General features: G+C 41.6%; 1 long non-coding RNA gene across 1 annotated transcript; it reads right to left on the bottom strand.

The window, feature by feature from the left end:
• Positions 1-1,367: 1,367 nt before the first annotated feature.
• On the bottom strand, positions 1,368-6,063 carry LOC308098331. The gene is made up of 3 exons (XR_013934290.1): positions 5,948-6,063; positions 1,571-1,788; positions 1,368-1,458 (listed from the first exon to the last, which is right to left on the bottom strand). It is a non-coding gene; the product is annotated as an uncharacterized lncRNA (long non-coding RNA).
• Positions 6,064-6,909: the final 846 nt, after the last annotated feature.

Below are 6,909 nucleotides of genomic sequence, written 5' to 3' on the forward strand. Positions count from 1 at the left end.
ATTTTACTTCAATTCTTATCATTTTAATGTTTATATGATCTTTAAAGGTTATATTTTCATTTGGTATCAGTCATGATTTTTTTGTAATTTATTAAGATTTATTTTCTTATTTTCTCATGGCACCAAGTCAATTTCCGATCAATCTACCATATCTGCAGTCTTCTGGCACAGCTGTTCCCCCCCCACCTGCGTGCCGCCCCCCACCCACCGGGACCCCCCCCCGGACCCCCCCTCGGCCCAAGGTGTCACTCATAATAATGTTTTAATTTGCGCATTGACACTTTTTTGTAATTTATTATAATGTATTTTCTTTTTTTCTGTAATTTATTTCCACGCGCGTAGTTACGCACGTAACATAATCTATCTATCTATCTATCAACTATCATCTGTCACAAGGCTTTTCATTGTATATAAGCTCACAATGTCTCGAATATTTTTTTATTTTGCGCATTGACGTTGAGATTTCATTAAGCCAGATCTTTGTCAATTTTACTTCAATTCTTATCATTTTAATGTTTATATGATCTGTAAAGTTTAGATTTTCATTTGGTATCAGACATGCATTTATTGTAATTTATTATAATTTATTGTCTTATTTTCTGTAATTTATTTCCACGCGCGTAGTTACGCACGTAACATAATCTATCTATCTATCTATCTGTCAATTAAACTATCATCTGTCACAAGGCTTTTCAGCCCAAGGACCCCCTAGCTGAGAGAGAGATGAAGCAGGGACCCCCTCTATATTGTATATAAGCTCACAACGTCTCGCGCTGCGAGACGATGGATTAAACTCGATCAGGTTTCGATAAACTGTTGGTCCAACGCAATTGGGACAGGTCGGACCCTGGCTTCCACTGGAGCGCCTCACTCGGGACTCACTTGCACTGCTTGGACTCTGGCTTCCACTGGAGCGCCTCACTCGGGACTCACTTGCACTGCTTGGACTCTGGCTTTCACTGGAGCGCCTCATGCTCGGGGACTCCCTCACACTGATTGGACTCTGAAGTCCACGGTGGTGCCTGTCTTTCTGGGATACACTTGAGGGGACAGCTCTCTGGTGGACACTAGGCGTAAGTCCATGGGGGGGGTTTGGTGGCAAGTCATCCTCACCACAAGAGTCAGATTCGTCTTCACTTGATTGATACGTGACTCTGTGTGATGGCCTATTCAGATAAAAGCATACATTTTAGCACATGAAAAAAGGGAGCACATCAGCCATTTTCAAACTTGTAATTACTAATACTCATAAGATGGTTCAATTTGTGTCTACTAGTGACATAGTGTGTAGACAGAAATGGTGCCATATCATGAGCATTAGTGAGGACTAAATAGCCAATTCAATATATTGTTAGAGATATACGTACTTTCGTTTTTTTGGCGTGTCACTTTCTGTCGTCGTCCTATCAGCTTCTCTCTCTGCATCTGACAGCTTCTGTCGGGCTTCTTGATATGTGCCTAAAAGACAAAATGGGGAAACAAACTTTAAGCAATTTTTCTAAGTTAAAGTAATGCAAATTGTTCATGTTTTCAGACTTATCCCCTTCCCCAGAAACTATGATTTTCATACCTGCACTTCTCATTATATGGACAGGGCATCTCTGCCATGTCCCATCCGTCTTTACATCCTCCTGCATAGCCTTTGGCACCTTTTTAGATGCATTCTTTCGCGGCCACCAACACTCCTCCTTGGCCTCGTCAATTAACCAGCAGGCTGGTATGATGTCGATTGTCACCCCATCTGCAGTTCGCTCAGCGGTGAACTCCACAACGTAGAAGTGGGGCATACTGCAAAGTGCACATGTTGTCAGTCAGGTCTATTTTTTCTTCTTTCCCCCCCCCCCCCCCCCCCCTTTCCCCCCCTTTTTTTTTGTTGTGGTCAGTTACTGGTTATGCAACTGAGGAAAAGCCACACCCCCCTCTTGGAAAGGTAGTAGTATGAGTTTTTCGGTTAAGTCAGTCACCGGCACACCATGAAGCCGATCAGACAGTTGTGTCACTGTTTTGATCCCCACACAAGATGAATCAAGAGGGTAACTGCAAAAGCACCCTTCTCTGTCATAAAACTGACAGACAGCGTACATAGCTCCTGAGAACAACTGTACAATATTCTTCACTACAGCAACTCTTCCCTCAACATTAAAACAGTTGTTGCCTTGAGAGATGGAAATAATATTTCCCTTATGCCTGTACTGCTTGTACTGCATACGTGCAGGACGATCTGGGAGAGTTGGACCAGATACGTGTGGTTGCTGAGGCTTATCCCCCCTTTCCTGTCCATTATCAAGCCTGTTCCTCACACCTAAACGCCGCACAAGTTGTGGCACAATGCCTTGTGGCCTTCTTACTAGCCGCTTCAGTGTCCCCAGATAATTTTCAAAAGGGAAGCATGAAACATTGTCCAAGGCACCAAACTTTCTTGCATCATCAGCCAGATGTATAAGCGAATGGGTGTTATACACTACCATATATCCATATATCTTTGCAAAGTTGGTCACATAACATTTCAATAGCTTGTCTGCATAGTCACAGTATGCAGAACACAATGCTGGACTGAGTAGGATTCTCATTGCTATGGACAGAACCATAAAGTTTTTGTACAATCGTGTAGGTAAGCGTCCCTTTAGAACCACAGGGCCTGTGTACAATAAAAACTGTCGAAATTCAGTGGCCTTCCACATTCTGAATTCCAAAAGTGACCGTGGCTTTCGGGAAAAATTACTCGGGATACATTCTCTGATTGATTGCAAGTGGTTAGAGATACTGGTGATGGCGTTTGAAGAAAGACGACACTTCAAAGGTCCCTTCATCCACAGACCTATGAGTCTCTTAACAACTCCTAAGCAAACTAAATGCATGTAATCAAGTGCAAAGCTTGAAACCATCCCTATGCCAAGCTCTTGTAGGGGTGAGACACCGTGATGATGTTCATCATCCATCCTACGTTCAAACGTTGAATCTGTTCGAAGTGGTGCTGTCAAATCAGGAAACACAACCTTACCCTCTAGGTAAATCCCATGCTCTACACAGCGCTCACAGGCACCGTAACCAGTATGACCGTGATACATTTCAAGAAGGCGCGGGCAGGTGCATCACAGATGAAGGCATCTGGAAGAGCAACATTATAATGTTTCCCATTGTAATCAAAACCCTCTCGAGTTACTACCTTCAGGTCTTGAATCAAATCCTTCAGATATTCCCCAGCATTATTAGGCTTTGTACAGCCTGCATACAGACCAAGGACAATAACATTAGATCCTGGAAATTCTTTGATCTTGGCCAAAATAGGCCACACATCCATTCTAGCGCTTTTAAAGGGAGGTGTGCCATCAATGTTAACACGGAGAGTTAGAGTGTCAAATAAAGGATGTGATTCATGTGACAGCACTGAAATAATTGCATTTGACACACCAAAATGGTAGTAGCTACCACCTGCAATTTCTTTGACCTCACAGGTCCTCATGGTTGACAGAAGGGTTCTAGGATCTTTGGGTACATCCAGGCCACCCTGCACTAAAACATGTAATAGTTTGGACAAGTCACTATGAGAAATATTGCTACCTGCCGCCCAGTCAGCCAAATTCGATCTAATCGAACCCTGAGTACAGGGATCCGATCCTTCAGCAACACAGTCTGATTCAGCCTGACAATCTATTTCTTCACCAAAGTCATAGTACACAATCTCAGAATCTGATTCTTGGCCACTTTCACTATACACTGCCTGAGATGCCAACTCGTCATTAGGCTTCACAACAATCTCAAAATCTGATTCTTGGCCACTTTCACTGTACACTGCCTGAGATGCCAACTCGTCATTACGATTCACAACAATCTCAGAATCTGATTCTTGGCCACTTTCACTGTACACTGCCTGAGACTCATTAGGATTCCCAACAATCTGACTGTCTGTTTCAAAAGAATCTAAGTTCTGATTTGAAGACATGCTGTTCTGGCTGGAGTGTAAGTCTCGCCAAAAACGCATGCGCTCTGCAACTCTGGCTTTAATGTGCCTACGTTTGGTCCGATAGCAACCAAACCGTTCCATGTTTCCACACAATCTGTAACACAAAAATGATGACGCTTAGAAATGTTTCTACGTCACTATTCTAAAAACGATTGTGTGGTGCTACAGATAGAAAACACATACATTTTTCCCATAGAGCTTTTTGAAAATATTTATATATATTATTTTAAACCTGGAACCAAGGCTCCTGGTGAATCGTGACCATAAAACATTTGATTCTGTGTCAAAAGAAAAAAAATTGAAACCCGCAAAAAACAGGTATTTATTTAATATATTATATGATATAATTCAATATTATTTTTTCTCTTTTTTCACAGAATCAAATGCATTATGGTCATGATTCACCAGGAGCCTGGATGGCTTGGTTCCAGGCTTAATATAATTTATATAGATATTCTAAAAAAATATCTATGGGAGGGAAAAAATCCTATCTGTGGCACCACAAAATGTGGGGAAAATTAGCTAAATGGGTTGTGAGCTTGTATAAAAGCTAAAAGATAAATTATTTTTATGCTATATTAACAAACTTTGCTGGGGACCTGACACAGTCTGATCATGGCAGAGCACACCAACCACTAGCTAGCTCTGATGCATTAGCCCTTTAAACAGCCCTCTACAACAACAGACTATCAAAAAAAGAATACATCCAAGAGCCTACAAAACAACAATGTAAATAGTCACATAGTGTATAGAATGGATAGGCATTGTTGTTAAGCTTACACACTTGAGTGTGAGTTGTTGCAAGCTAACACATTACACATACTATAGCCTAGCCCTGAAACATGACTGTCATACCATGACAGTCATGGTGCCGAGTCCCCCTGGTCTAAAGTTGTGTTCGATTTTTTCACATTGCCATCTCTCACATAAACATAAACGTTCAGATTTCAAATATAAAGTGCTTACCACCGAGCCACGGATGTTACAAGGCGATGCGGACCGCGATGAGTACCCGTATCTCCCGTATTGTTCAATAAAAAGCATTTTAATCCCATCGCCGGCCATTTTTTTTTTTTTTTTTTTTTTGGTAATGTATCAGAGTGCAATACACCTCCCAACCTTTAGTGTCGCATGGTTGAAAGTATCGGAGACAATTTGGAGAAAATGGCCGGTGATGGGATTAAAATGCTTTTTATTGAACAATACGGGAGATACGGGTTTGAAATCTGAACGTTTATGTTTATGTGAGAGATGGCAATGTGAAAAAATCGAACACAACTTTAGACCAGGGGGACTCGGCACCATGACGCTTGTATACAAGCGTCATGTGAACCATGGCTAACTATAGCCTAGATACCAAAAAAAGCAATAGCTCTGGTCAGTGAGTTCTCTCTAACGCCCTGCCACTCTGCCAGGCGCTCGGCTCTGCTCATAGACAAGGAATTGCACGGCCCTGCGAGGTCTCCAACTGTAGTAAAAAATAAACAAAACCACTTCACTACTCACCGAAACAAAGGCTGTTTTGTGTTGGTGAAAGTCTATTCTCCAGGGTGGGAAGCCTCTCAGCACCCCACCTTCTCTATATAATACACTTTTTTGTCCAGAAAAGAAAAAGATCGTAAAGAAAAATCGTGTCAATAGAAACAAATTTGAGGGCGCAGTGGAGCAACCAAAAACATTTTCTCCTTCCGGTGAAATATTTTTCTTTTCTGGCCAAAAAGTGTATTTACAGAGAAGGTGGGGTGCTGAGAGGCTTCCCACCTCCGAGAACAGACTTTCAACAACACAAAACAGCCTTTGTTTCAGTGAGTATAGCGAAGTGGTTTGTTTATTTTTTACTAAAAATGGAGCCCTCACAGCCTGGGCAGTGGAATTCCTTCTCTATGAGCTGAGCGCCTGGCAGAGCGTTAGAGAGAACTCACTAAACGCCCTGGACCAGGGCTAGACCTACACATGACAAATACAATGTCAAAAGTTTCTTACCTTAAATGTGTTTCCAATGGTCAATAAATGAAGAAAGTAAGAAGAGAGTCCGTGTTCCGTTGATGGAGCAAAGCACAGCAGGACGTGTGTCTGTGTGTGTGTGTGTGTGTGTGTGTCTGTGTGTTAACACTTAACAGCCCTGGATATTTAAGCTTAAGACAACAAAGAAGATTAGGCTCACGCAATTGGTCGGTTCATGGACTATTGTCATGATAAAACAGCCTACGGATTGGCCAGTTCCCTCCCCCCGCCTCTATCTCTCTCTCTCTCTCTCTCTCTCTCTCTCTCTCTCTCTCTCTCTCTCTCTCACACACACACACACACACACACCACAGAGGCAAATATACTAAATATAAATTGTAGTTACTTTCAAGATTTAGATTATAAATACAAAGCAGCAGTAAGTCAATTATGATGTTTACTATTATTATTATCAGTGGTGTAAAGTAACTAAAGTACATTTACTCAAGTACTACAATTTTGAGGTATTTTTACTTTTCCAATTTTCAATACTTTTACTCCACTACAATTATTTGAACACACAGATCTGCTATTTTCAAATATTTTAGTACTTTCAGTATATTTTGATGCCAATTACTTTGACTCAAGTAACATTTTCAACACATGTAGGCCTACTTGTAACAGTATTTTTATATTGTGGTATTGCTACTTTTACTGCAAGTCAATTTTAGCTGAGTTGAGTTAGCTGCTCAACAACATTGCCTGAATACCTGACTCAAGTACTGTGTTTGAATAACAATGACTGAAAACGGGACATCGTTACCCTCTCTGGCTTCAGATGTAGGCCTATTCTAGAGAAGCTATTTTGCATCTGTATGCTGTAGTCGTTGCACGAAAACCTGTTGGTCAAGAACTTGACTTCGGGGGTCACTTGTACCCTGAAAGAGAAAAGCCACAAGGAAGTGCTGCGTTGATTTGACTGACTGGAAGCTTGCCCACTG

The sequence above is a fragment of the Gymnoscopelus braueri genome (genome assembly GCF_963280865.1).
Source record: "Gymnoscopelus braueri genome assembly, chromosome: 13".
NCBI classification, from domain to species: domain Eukaryota; kingdom Metazoa; phylum Chordata; class Actinopteri; order Myctophiformes; family Myctophidae; genus Gymnoscopelus; species Gymnoscopelus braueri.